The sequence below is a fragment of the Colius striatus genome, chromosome 17, assembly GCF_028858725.1.
Source record: "Colius striatus isolate bColStr4 chromosome 17, bColStr4.1.hap1, whole genome shotgun sequence".
Lineage (NCBI taxonomy): Eukaryota > Metazoa > Chordata > Aves > Coliiformes > Coliidae > Colius > Colius striatus.
In genome coordinates, this window is record NC_084775.1 from 5,958,289 (window position 1) to 5,969,893 (window position 11,605).

The following is an 11,605-nucleotide window of genomic DNA, read 5'->3' on the forward strand; positions in this document are numbered from 1 at the left end:
CTAATTCAGAGTGGAAACATCTTCTTTAATGACCTTAATTCTAGACAAAGAAAACAATGATAAACCCAGTGGAAATCCTGTCATGGGTGATAAACTTCTGCCCTCTGAAATAGATGCCTGTACTGCTGTTCTCTCCCTTTCCCTATTTACTGCTCTCTCCTTGAGATCCCATTTTTGAGTCATGTTTTTCTGAGAACTGCAAAATATACCTGGGGCAAAAAAAAGCACCAAGTCCAGTATGGACTTGCCAAGTGACCTTTTCTTTTGCTTCGTGATCAAAGGGACTAGGGGGAAGTTGTTTGTTTCTGAAGCTGATATAGACAGAAGCATTTTCTCCGTGAGAGAGACTGCGTTGCATTGATCTTTGCCATATTGCTTTGTGTTTTAGTATCCAAACTCGGATCTAGCTGTCATCTGTTCCACTTGTCAATACAATGAGCTCTTAGGTGATAAGCTGTTCTCACATTTTTTGAGTCATATCAAAGTCCATGAAGATTCCTATGTATTTTAGTTATGGAGTGAGGTCCCAGCTTAGCCTTCTAACATGCCTGCCAAGATGTATTTGCCTATTGCCCCTGTCTTTCTGGTGGTATCCCATATCCTCCCTTCTGACTGGGCTCAGGTTGTCCTGTGCTGCTCCGGTTGCTTTCATTTGCCTTTCCTCATTTCCCTCTTTTTGCAGAGGCATGGCTGGGTCTCTGACATATAGACCATGTGAGTGCACTCTGGTCTGTAATCCAATAGGACATGTGCACTGTGCATGCTACAGGCCAGGCCCTATGGATAGCAAGGGCCTCTGTTTTCAGTCTAGAAGGCTGATTAGGAAAGACACAGTGCAGAGAGATGTGTTGTGAGAGTCGTGTCCTGCTTCATTTCATGTAGGACATTGCCTTTAGTTCCCTGTTGTTGGTTTGCAAGATGTGCAGAGCAGACCTGAGCCACCACAGCTCCTCATACAGTCACTGCCTGTGCTAGTAGAAGCCGTGTGAGTCCAGTCAGGCGTCATGGTGCGCTGAGCTGACAGCACAGGACTAAAAGGTTACAACATCATCACATTTGTTTTCCCACCTCCTTACTTCCATCCTCTGCCAGCTTTGCTCTATTGATTCCAGCATCAGTGGTTCAAGAAACTGTCGTGAGTGATGGTGAATTACACAGTCAGAGTGGGAAAGAACTGTCTCCTAAGAGAAGGTCTGAGAGAGAAAAAATCAGAAAATGCTAGTTAAACTGAAGAGTGGGTTAAGAGACCTGCCAAGAGAAAGGATGGATGTCTCTCCTGCAGACTTGGAGAGGCAATGTGCCCTTCAGGGTAGGTTATTAAGTAGAAATTACAGAGGACAGAGTATATGAGGATGGGGGGAAATAACATATACTGTCTATACACGAGAGACAATTTGTGATGCAGCTTAAGAACTTTGGATAGAAGAGCCTTCATCAGCATAATTCATCAATGATTGTCCAATAAAGCAGTGATGCTAGGGAGGTGAAAGAAAAATACTGAAGTCTCATTTTCTCAGCTCCTGCATGTTATGTGAGGTAATGTGTGTGAGGAAGCGCTATTCCCAATCAGCCTAGGTTGGTTGTATTATCATTTTAGTTCATGATTTGACATTTTAGTACAGGCTTGAAGGTCTAGACCCTCATTTTGGTTTATATGGCATTTGTAATGTCCAAATTGCAGGTTATATCCCACTTGTATAAATTCATTGTGCTAATAAGCTGCAAAAGACATTGTGATTAATGCATATGTTTTATTGTTTGCAGCCAACTCTTAGGTTTGTATGTGTTCACTATAATTAAAATTATCAGCAAATGTGTATACTGAAAAAATTGTATCAGTTAATGAATCCTTTCACACTTTTCACGTAGGATGTTTCCATTTTATAGATGAGGCAATTGACATGCAGGGGGATGAAACATTTTGTTCATAAAAACTATCAGTCAGCCCAGAGACAAGAAGCAAGGACATAGTATAAGCAAGGGGAACTAGCATATTAGTGCATATTGTGTTGGGATAAAGGTCTTGTATGCTGTTCATGCATAAGGTAACCCAAGTTGGATGTGCTGGTGCCCCATCCTTGTGATACCACAATTTCATCTTTCCTGTGTAGCCAAAGCCATGATTTTTGCATTTCCCTGGAAGCACAGAACTGAATTTGCCATCAGGTGCAGTATCAGAGTTAGGGGTGACAACTACATTTAGTTCCACTCTATGCACATTGCATCCCTAGATAACCCCACAGTCGAAAATACAAAACAATCTGGCTAAAATTAAAACTGCTTCTTAAATCCTGTCTGATGTTGCCTGAAGCTTTTTGTTCAGTTTTTTGTTTATCTTCACAAGGTCACTGAGACAGAAGAGTACATTCTCTGAGCATGTTGGCCTGGAGCCTTTCATGTAGATGCTTTCATGTAACATTTGGGATGTTCTCCTTCTCCCTTTGATCCCTTCCTTTTTACTCCTCCATTTTCCATGTCTCTCTATTCTCACCTTTTGAGCTCAGGATCCCTCAAATCAATACATGTAGGAATCAAATCTATCATTTTTTACCACCTTAACATGTAATCACTAATTATAAGCTTTCTGGGTGCCTAGGCTGTCACAGGCCAGAGACTGCTGGTCTGTCTGCCAAAGCTGCCACACATGCTGCCTGCAGCTCTGCCCTCATCTTTGCTGTCATCCTGCCATGTGGAATATTTGTCTTGCAAAACCATGTGTTTGAAGCAAATGTTGTTTCTGCCTCTTTCAGTAGCTTACAGTATGATCTGACACTACTCAAGATCAAAATAGTAAATTTACATTTCTTTGTTACTTTTTTATAGTCAAGAACAGGAAATTTGTTCAGTCTAATAGTGTCCCAAGAGACATCCCAAGTGTTGGGAGGTGAGCTTCCATTCAGATATTGACAACTGGAAGCCACCTGGGAAGAGTGAAGCCCAAGTTTAAGGTCTGATAAAGGGCATAAGTGTCTCTGCATTTGGCATGTGCTGTCTAGAAGGAACACAGAATCAGGAGCCTGCTCTTCCTGTGCAGCAACAGCAGCGTGAGAGCAGTGCAAAAAGCCCTTGTGCCAGATGATGGCATTAAGAAGATGGCCTTAAATTTCCAACTTTCATTTTTTCCAGCTCTGCAATGAGAAAAATTGAAAATACTTCACTCATGGATAGATGTTAAAAATTGGTAAAAGATCCACTCAAATGTTGTTCATTACCAAATATAGTAAAGCTTATAGTTTGTAAATATACAGCAAATACAGTTTGCTTCTATATATGAAAGATTTGTAAGCAGCACTCTCTTCGCTTGCAGGAAGTTTCTGCAAGAAGCAAGCAGCTGTTTCCAAACTAGGTAATTAAACTGAGGTAAAAACTAGAATATTAGTTCAGGATTCTCTTTCCTCTTTCCTTTCTGAATTAGGGAACACAGACTGAATAGTAGGCCATAGAAGTTACTATGTAATGTGCTGTGTGAAAAAAGCCATATTCAATACCTCCTTAGTGGGGATGTTAAGATGGATTAATTATTCTTTGTTCTGATCTCTGAAGATAAAGGATAATTACTCTTAATTACATGTAACTGAAAAATTGCTCCTTCACAAAGAATCCAAAAGCATCTGTAGAATTTTAACTTCTTGCTACCTATGCAACGTTCCATAATGTTCTGGCAAAGGCTGCCATAAGAATGGCCTCAGCGAGCCTCACTCACTTTCCAGCCCACACTTGAGACCGATATTTTCAGAGAGAACAGATTTTGGAACACGCTAGTGAGACAGGACTTGGTGTTTTGTTCTGCGCTGAATGGCACTTAAACATAAGATTCTTTTTGTAAGACTGGTTGTTGCTACTGCTGCAAGACTTTTCCTCAGTAAATTTCCTTAAACTTGTGCAACAACTACAGGTCAATCAAAGGGAAAGTATTAGAAGCAAATAACACCAAAATGAACCCCTAAGTTTGCCTATCTGGAAAGGAAGCTTTTGAAAAAAAATCAAAACCAGTGCATGACACTTTTAGCAGCTGGTACCTCAGCTGTAGGCATGCAGAGGCAGCAGAGGTGTCTGACAGAGGGAGGACACTGTGAGATAACTGAATTAAGTGAAAAAGAAAAAAAAAAAAGATGATTTTTACAAGGACAGAGAACTTTCAATTATATGGGGTTAGTACACTGGTGAGCCTCAGACCTGCAACTCCTCACTGACTTCTGTTGGTAGTTTAAAATCCTCAAAATATGTAGGTACATAACTTCCTTCGATTTCAGTGGGAGCTGGACACCTTCATGTGCATAGAAGTCTGGCCTTTGTATCTCTAAGCCTCAGTTTCATATTGGCAAATGAGGATAGTAAAGTTTTTCTACTTCAAGGAATGCTATAATTAAATAATTGCATTATTACACAATGTAAGCAGCATAAAACAGTATAATAATTGAGAAAATAGATGCTCTTACAGCATAAACACAGCCTACCCTGAGCCACCTTCTTTACATATGAGTTGGTGTAGAGGCTATTCTGAAATAAAAGTGATCTGTCTAATGTTACTTATCTCACAGATCTTTGCTTTCTGCATTTTCTTTCCCCTGCATCCCCACATGCAGATTAACCCAGGGTCCTATTTTACAGTAAGATGTCTCTGTTTATGTAGCCATATACTGAACGATCCTTTTACTACATGGCTGTATGTTTAACTCCAGCAGCCTCGAGCAGCATAGGATCAGAAATATCTTCTGCAGAGCACTTGTGTCCCTAATGAGGGAGGCAATACAAACCATTTGCCAGTGCATCCATCACTCAGCAGCTGTGGTGCTGAGGCAAGTGGACAAGCATCCTGCAGCCACCTTATATGACCTATGCCTGTGCAGGTGAGGAGGGGGCCGTGGTGGAGCTGCTCTGTGGGGCATGGTTGAACTTTCCCTGGGCAGCTGCAGAGTCTCGGCTTGTACTTATGTCAGCTTGGTGCAAAGAGTGTGTCAGTCACTGCCTAGCTGCGGCACACTGCTTTGACTCTCGGCCTGACCCACTCTGACAGAGACCTCCCCACCCATCTGTTCTTGCCTAGATCCAGTTTTAGCTGTAGCATCCCACTGCACAGCACAGCAAGTGAAAGCAGAGTACAGATTTGGGTGGGGAGCACCAACAGCAGCTCTTTATTTCTGCTATGCTGACTGGAGGTGCTTACAAAGACCAGTAAGTGCAGACAGGTTTCCAGAGGCAGTGGCTGTTAAAAACTGAAGATGACAAAAAATGCTGGAAGCATCTGACCTATTTTGGAAAGCTTGCTGGGGCTTTTTGCTTTTATTTTGTTCATTTCAATTTTTTCTAAAGATGTGCTTGTACCTGAGTCAAAGAGGCTGTAAATATTTGTCACTTTTCCTAACTATGTGTACCATGAAGACAGAAGAAAACTTAAAAATACCTCGCTATATTTGCTAGGCTGATTCTACCAGTTCCCCTGAGGGGATAGGGCTTTGAGCTGGTGCTAGATGACTTCTGCCTGCTGATGGTTGGTCTCAAGCTGAAGGTCCTGGAGATGCACATAGGAGCCCTCTTGCAGTGCCACAGTGAGTGGATATTGGGGCAATTGACCTAGGGCATGTCCCTCAGGCTACCTCAGTAAAATTCCATAGTGCTCATGCTGGAACTCAAGCAGTTGTTGCTATGTGACCTTCTCTGTCCCTGTTTCATACCTGTGATGCTTAAAAGATCATGTTTATCCTGCTGTAACATTAGTGACTTAATTAGAACTGAATTTGGTCCTACTGCCTCTGAACATGAGCAGCTTCCATCAAGTCATCTAAAGGATCAGATCTGGTTTCTTCTCTTTCTCAGTACTGGTGGCATCTGGTTTCATTTTCCATCTTTCCAAAGGGAGCTCACTTTTCCCCACATTTCAGCATATACCTGTTGTATGTCAGCACCCTGGGCTGCCTGTCTCTCTGTGCCAAATCAAGTACCAAGTACAAGATGGTGCAGAGACAACATGAGATACATCAATAATTGGTGTTGTGGACTGTGTGTAGCTTTAATATCTGATTATGGGTCAAGAAACTAAGCTGGAGACAGCTGAGTGTTGGCTTAGGTTATTAGATTATTCCCGTAGTGTCACAGGAGCCAGTGTTTTTGCACAGCATAGCTCCTCTTTGATGATACCATAGTTAACACTTAAGGGGGTTTCTCAGGGTAAATAGCAGGGTGGGACACTGCTGATGAAATAGCAGGTCTAGCAGAGGACATGTCTCCCAGCACCATAACTTAATGCCCAGCACTGTCTGCATGACATCCTCATTTATTTCTAAATTTGCTGACATGGGAATTTTTCTACATGTGAGGGTTTGTCTCCAGGAGATGGATTGATGCTTTTAACCTGCTCCATCTCTTTTCCTCCCCTGTCCCTACCCCAGCCTCTTGGCCAAAACAAAACTCCCTCAGCTTGCTTTGTGGCACACAGAGGGTCAGCTGTTAAGCAATAACTAGGAGTTAATTTTGGTCAGATCTAGGATTTTTTAAAAAGCACAAGATGATGATTTTGCATGTTGATTAGGTTAGATTTTGAACATTTATTAGACATGTTCAGGTCTCAATGTTTCTATGTATCTCACTACACAGATAAACCTATTACTTGAAAAAAAACATATACGCTCTATTACAGTGTTACCCAGTATTGTGATCAACATCTGCGAGTCAGATCACAGACATTAACAAAATAATCCTAAAATAAATTTATTTAATTAATTTACTTAAATTATACATACTGAGCTTTTTTATTTTGGGGACTTGCAGAGTGCAGGTGTTTCTCTGTAATCATAGGAGCAAGCAACTCCATTAGTCTTTTAATAGTCTCTCAGCATCAGAGACTGACAGTGTCACCTTATTTTGACACCAATAAAAATGCAGCAGTCTATAACATGGATCTGGATCTCCTGCTCCCATTCAGATTCCCTCCTACTCCACCTTGTATTCTCCAGCAGAAAGATACCACAGTGACAAACACAGAAGCCTGAAGGACACGTGCTAAATCTCACGTTCAGTTCTTTAGCATCTTTCACACTTTATAGCCTTATAGAGGAGGTGATGTATAGGAGATGGGGTATAAGTAACTTTAGGTTAAAGTCATGGACGTAAGGACTTCCTATCCGAGTGGACTGTCTTTCTGGCTGTCAGTGCCACGTAACTGTGTCACTGATATCCAGTCTGACGTTTTCTTTATCATTATTCATAAGCTCCCATGCCAAACAGCAATCAAACTCTTCAGGCCGTGCTGTCTTGGGGATTATCACACTTGCAGGGCGGTTAAAGTCACTTTGCCTGGAGCCTTCTGCCTCTGAAAAGTGCCCAAGGCTAATCACTGTGCAATGTGATGCCTGTCATGTCTCCTTGTTCAAGTGTGTGCGGCAGGCCTGTCATTCACTAAAAGCCTTAATATCTGTTATTACATGGTAATCCTCACGCATCAGGCTTCTGAATAAGAAACTGGTGGAGCCCAGCAAGGTATGGCTCAGCCTTAGTTTGCATAATTCCCAGAATGCAAGGCAACTTGCTCTCCCTTCTGAAATCATTAATAAGCAATAAGAATATTATATAAGCTGGCATCTTTTTTTAAACCATGATAATTTCAGATGCTATTATAATTAGGATGAAGATGAGAGTTTGAGCTGGGGGAGGGAACAGACAAAAGATTAAGCTGATCTCCATCATGACGTTGGAGGGTTTGTCTGTTATATCCTAGTTTGGACAATAATGATATGCTTTAGGCACATGAAAAGGCAAATAGACAATTAATTTAGAAGTATTAATCCTTTTCATCCTGAAATGTTATCTCTTGCTATAAATAGAATCACAGCTTTCCAGTCCACTTATATTCTGACTAAGTGACCCTGTTAGAAAAAGCCTGAAAAGCCATATATACTTGTGTTATATCCTGATGACTATCAGCTCCACGGTGGGTGGGATAAAGCAGACATAAATGGCCCGTTGCTGAGAATATCTTTGTTTAAGGCAGAGTGACTGCTGGCTGATTGCGACTACAGTACTGTCTCAAGAGATATGGTCTCTTGGGTAGTGGGTCCTAAGCCTTGACAGATCACATGTGATATTTTCATGAAGAAAAGTTTTTTGTGGATCAATCAGGCAGGATTATCTGGAGAAGAAAAACCAGGTGGAAGTATGGTTTATAAATGTAACTAATAGGGCCAGTTTCTTTGGAACAGGGAAGATTTAAGAAGCCACTTGTCAAAACCATTTTCCCTCTAATGCTGCAGCAGCCCTCAGATCTGAGCATGTTCCTGATGTTCCCCCTCACTCACATGCACGAACACGGGGAGGCAGGCAGGAGGAGGCAGCTGCACTGACACACTATGGGGTTTGCAAGAACATGATGGCAATTTAGCAGAATGATTAAAAGATTGCAAACATTTATTAATAGCTTTGCTGCTGCAGCAGCTCTGCCGGAGAAGCCTTGCTTCCTCAGGGATGCTCTTACCTCTTACTTGTTCCCTTCAGAGCTTTAAAAATTGAAAAGTCGGGTTTGGACTCAGATATGCACCATACTGCAGACTACTTTATCCCACTGCCCAGGAGAGGTAGTAGGGGAATTGGAGTGTGAGAAGGAAACAAGAGGAAGTGTGCGGAGCAAAAAGAACTTTTTTTTTTTTTCTTTTGAGCTGTTGCTTGGCCTTTGTTTTCTTCCCTGTGCTTCTCTCCCTTTGTCTCACTGCTCTTTACCCACTCCTCCCTTGGGACAGAGTCACTATTTGTTCAGTGCATTGGCACTAGGTTCAGATGTGAATCTACAGTGGGGTTTTTTTTATACTGTATAAAAAAATAGTGAAAGACAGATATAAAAGCAATATTGCAGAGCATCTGCTGAAAGTTCTGCAGAGCAATCTAATTTCCTTCATGAACACATCAACTCTTTTGCGATTCTCATGACCGTGCCTTTATCTCTTCAGATTTTTTTACACTTAACACTGGGGAAAAGGAAGAGGTGAAGGTTCAATACCAAAAAAGAAAAAGAGATAAAGGAAAGAGCAATTGGCTGAACAAGAAATCACCTTATACTTCATGGCTGATCCTGCTGAACAGCAGTAAGCAGTGTAAATGAGATGGGCAATTCTGATGTTTGAGTGCACAGTATCTGAGACATTTTTATCCCACAGACCAGATGATGGTGACTGATTGATACAGGTTTGCCAGAGGAGGGTATTTGTCCTACACATGCGGTGACCTCCTCCATATTCCTCTCCATAATGGAATAATCAGTTTCTTTTTCTTTAAACTGGGTTCTAAGAGAAACTGAAATGTCTGGACATCCTAAAAGGAATAATTTTTTTTCTGCTAAGCAATGACGACAGCAGATATATATGAATGTTTGTGTCCCAGTCTCTATCTAAAATCCTGCTTGGAGGATGACTGCCCCTCAACCATGGCTTTCCCCATACCACATGCCAAGTAACTGGATGTGCCATTGGGCTTCAGGAGCTGACAGTGCCTGACTTTTTAGTTCCATCAGGAGAATTTTTCTTCTATTCATACACAAAACTTAATCATGCCACTTGGCAATTTAAAGAAAAATCTCATTGCATAATCACTACATTTCTGCTTAAGGCAGTAGAATAGGCAGAAGGGAAAGAGAGATGAATCCAGTGGATCAGAAAGGCGAAAAACATAGTGGTGGAAGGATGCAGGAAAGAATACAGAGTTGAATTATGAGTCCTGCAATTATTTTGACCTGAACTTGCTTTGGGTTGATTTGACTTTTTTAATGAACTGTTTCCCCTATTCCTTGAAGATTTTGGTTTAAATATTTCCTATATTAGTTTTCAAGTGGGGTGTCCAATTTGGAACTTGAACAGCATGTGTTTTTGTCTATTGCAAGGTGATATTGCTTATGAAAAACATCTGATTATCTCTGCTCACTTTGTATACCATGCTTTTCGTGGGATGACCTGGGAAGCTACACAACCTGAAGGATAAGTGTAAGCCCCCCAGAAAACATTCTCCATTGGGCTGTTCAGGGAAAGTTATATAAATTCCTGGAAAGTTTAGGTGGCAGCCTCTAGGGCCTTAAAAAGGTTGGCTTTTCTAGGGAATGAGTGTAATACTTTGAATAATCCTAATCTAAAAGACAGAGAACCTACCTGTAGTTGTAATTAAAACCACAGATGCATTTGGGCTAATTGCTTCTTCTCTTTTTATCTTTAGGAGCTGGAATTCCCTGTGCTCAGAGTAGCCAGAGTGCCATAGATGAGGATGAAATACACCTGGTTGGAGAGGCACCTGGTCTTAGGTAAGAAAAGATAAAGATAGGATGCTGTAAACACCAGTTCAACAGAAGGAGCTACTTTCAGAGATACGCTCTCTCATTTCTTGTTTGACAATTGCAAATGGCAGGCCTTTCCAGCAAGTGGCAGCTGTATAGCTTCAGCTGCTCTGTCAGAGTTCTTGGCCTTTCCTGGCAGTAGCTATTTCATTTGCATTGCTTCCTGTACCTTTCCAAGTTTGTTGTCTGTGTAACAAGAGGATGCCGTACAGTCTTGGGCCAACCAGGGCACCTGTTGGTGGAATTGTTCTGTTGTTTTGGGATGTTTTTTATGTCTTGAAAAGCTGTTTGGGGATGTGTTGGCCTTTACAAATATTTAAAGCAAGAAATTGTATTTCATCAGTATTTTCCTTGCTACCATCAGAACCTCAACCCTCAGTAAGGTGCTTGCCTCCCATATACATAATTTTACTTTTCCTAACTATTTTCTTGCTCATTAATAAATATATATATTATACTTAAGTATGGGAAACACCATCCTCTCCATTGTAGAGTAGTCAGATTGGAGCTTTTGCCATTGGCATTCCTTCCCATTGTTAGGACAGGTGCTCCCTCTGGCCGTATCTCTTGAAGTAACTTGAATTTTATGTTTGCAAATGAGCAGAGAACTTGCTTTCTTATGTGCTGAGCTATCTATGTCCTGTGTCTTGCATGGGCTACTGTATCAGCATTCAGGTGGCAAGTAACTGGCCTACAGCTATGGTTAAAGCTACCTGCACTGAGATTCAAATACAACAAAGGACCAAAGTGTTACATTTCTGAATTAAAAAATATATTTATTAGGGAGACTAAAAAATCCTAATGTGCTAAGAAATTTGTGAAATTCCAGGAATTCACCTATTCTATCCTTCTCCCACTATTGAAGGAAGACAGGGGTTTGACACTGTTACCAAGGGATGGAACTTTCTTTGCTGTCATACAAAACAGGAGCTGGGTTCAGCACTCAGGTACAGCTGAGATGCATCCTTGAGACACAATTACTGTATGGCTGCACAACCTTTGTACAGCTTGGAGTCCTCAGAGAGGCTAAGGAATAGAGCGATCAATAGCAATGTGCCTAGATCTTTTCTAATGGAAAAATGGAGAGGTGAGAGAAAAGATGGTGAAGAGCCTGTCCCTATGCACTGTGAAAAGTGAGGAGGAGAGGATCCTTTGTTGTTACTGATATGGGAACATCTCAAGAGAAAACAGATATTACTCTTTGTATTCTTGTTAGGGGACAGAGAACAGGTAATAATGAGGAAATGGAGGAGAGGCTAGAGGTGATAGCTGATAGGAGAATTGTCCTTTCATGGGTGC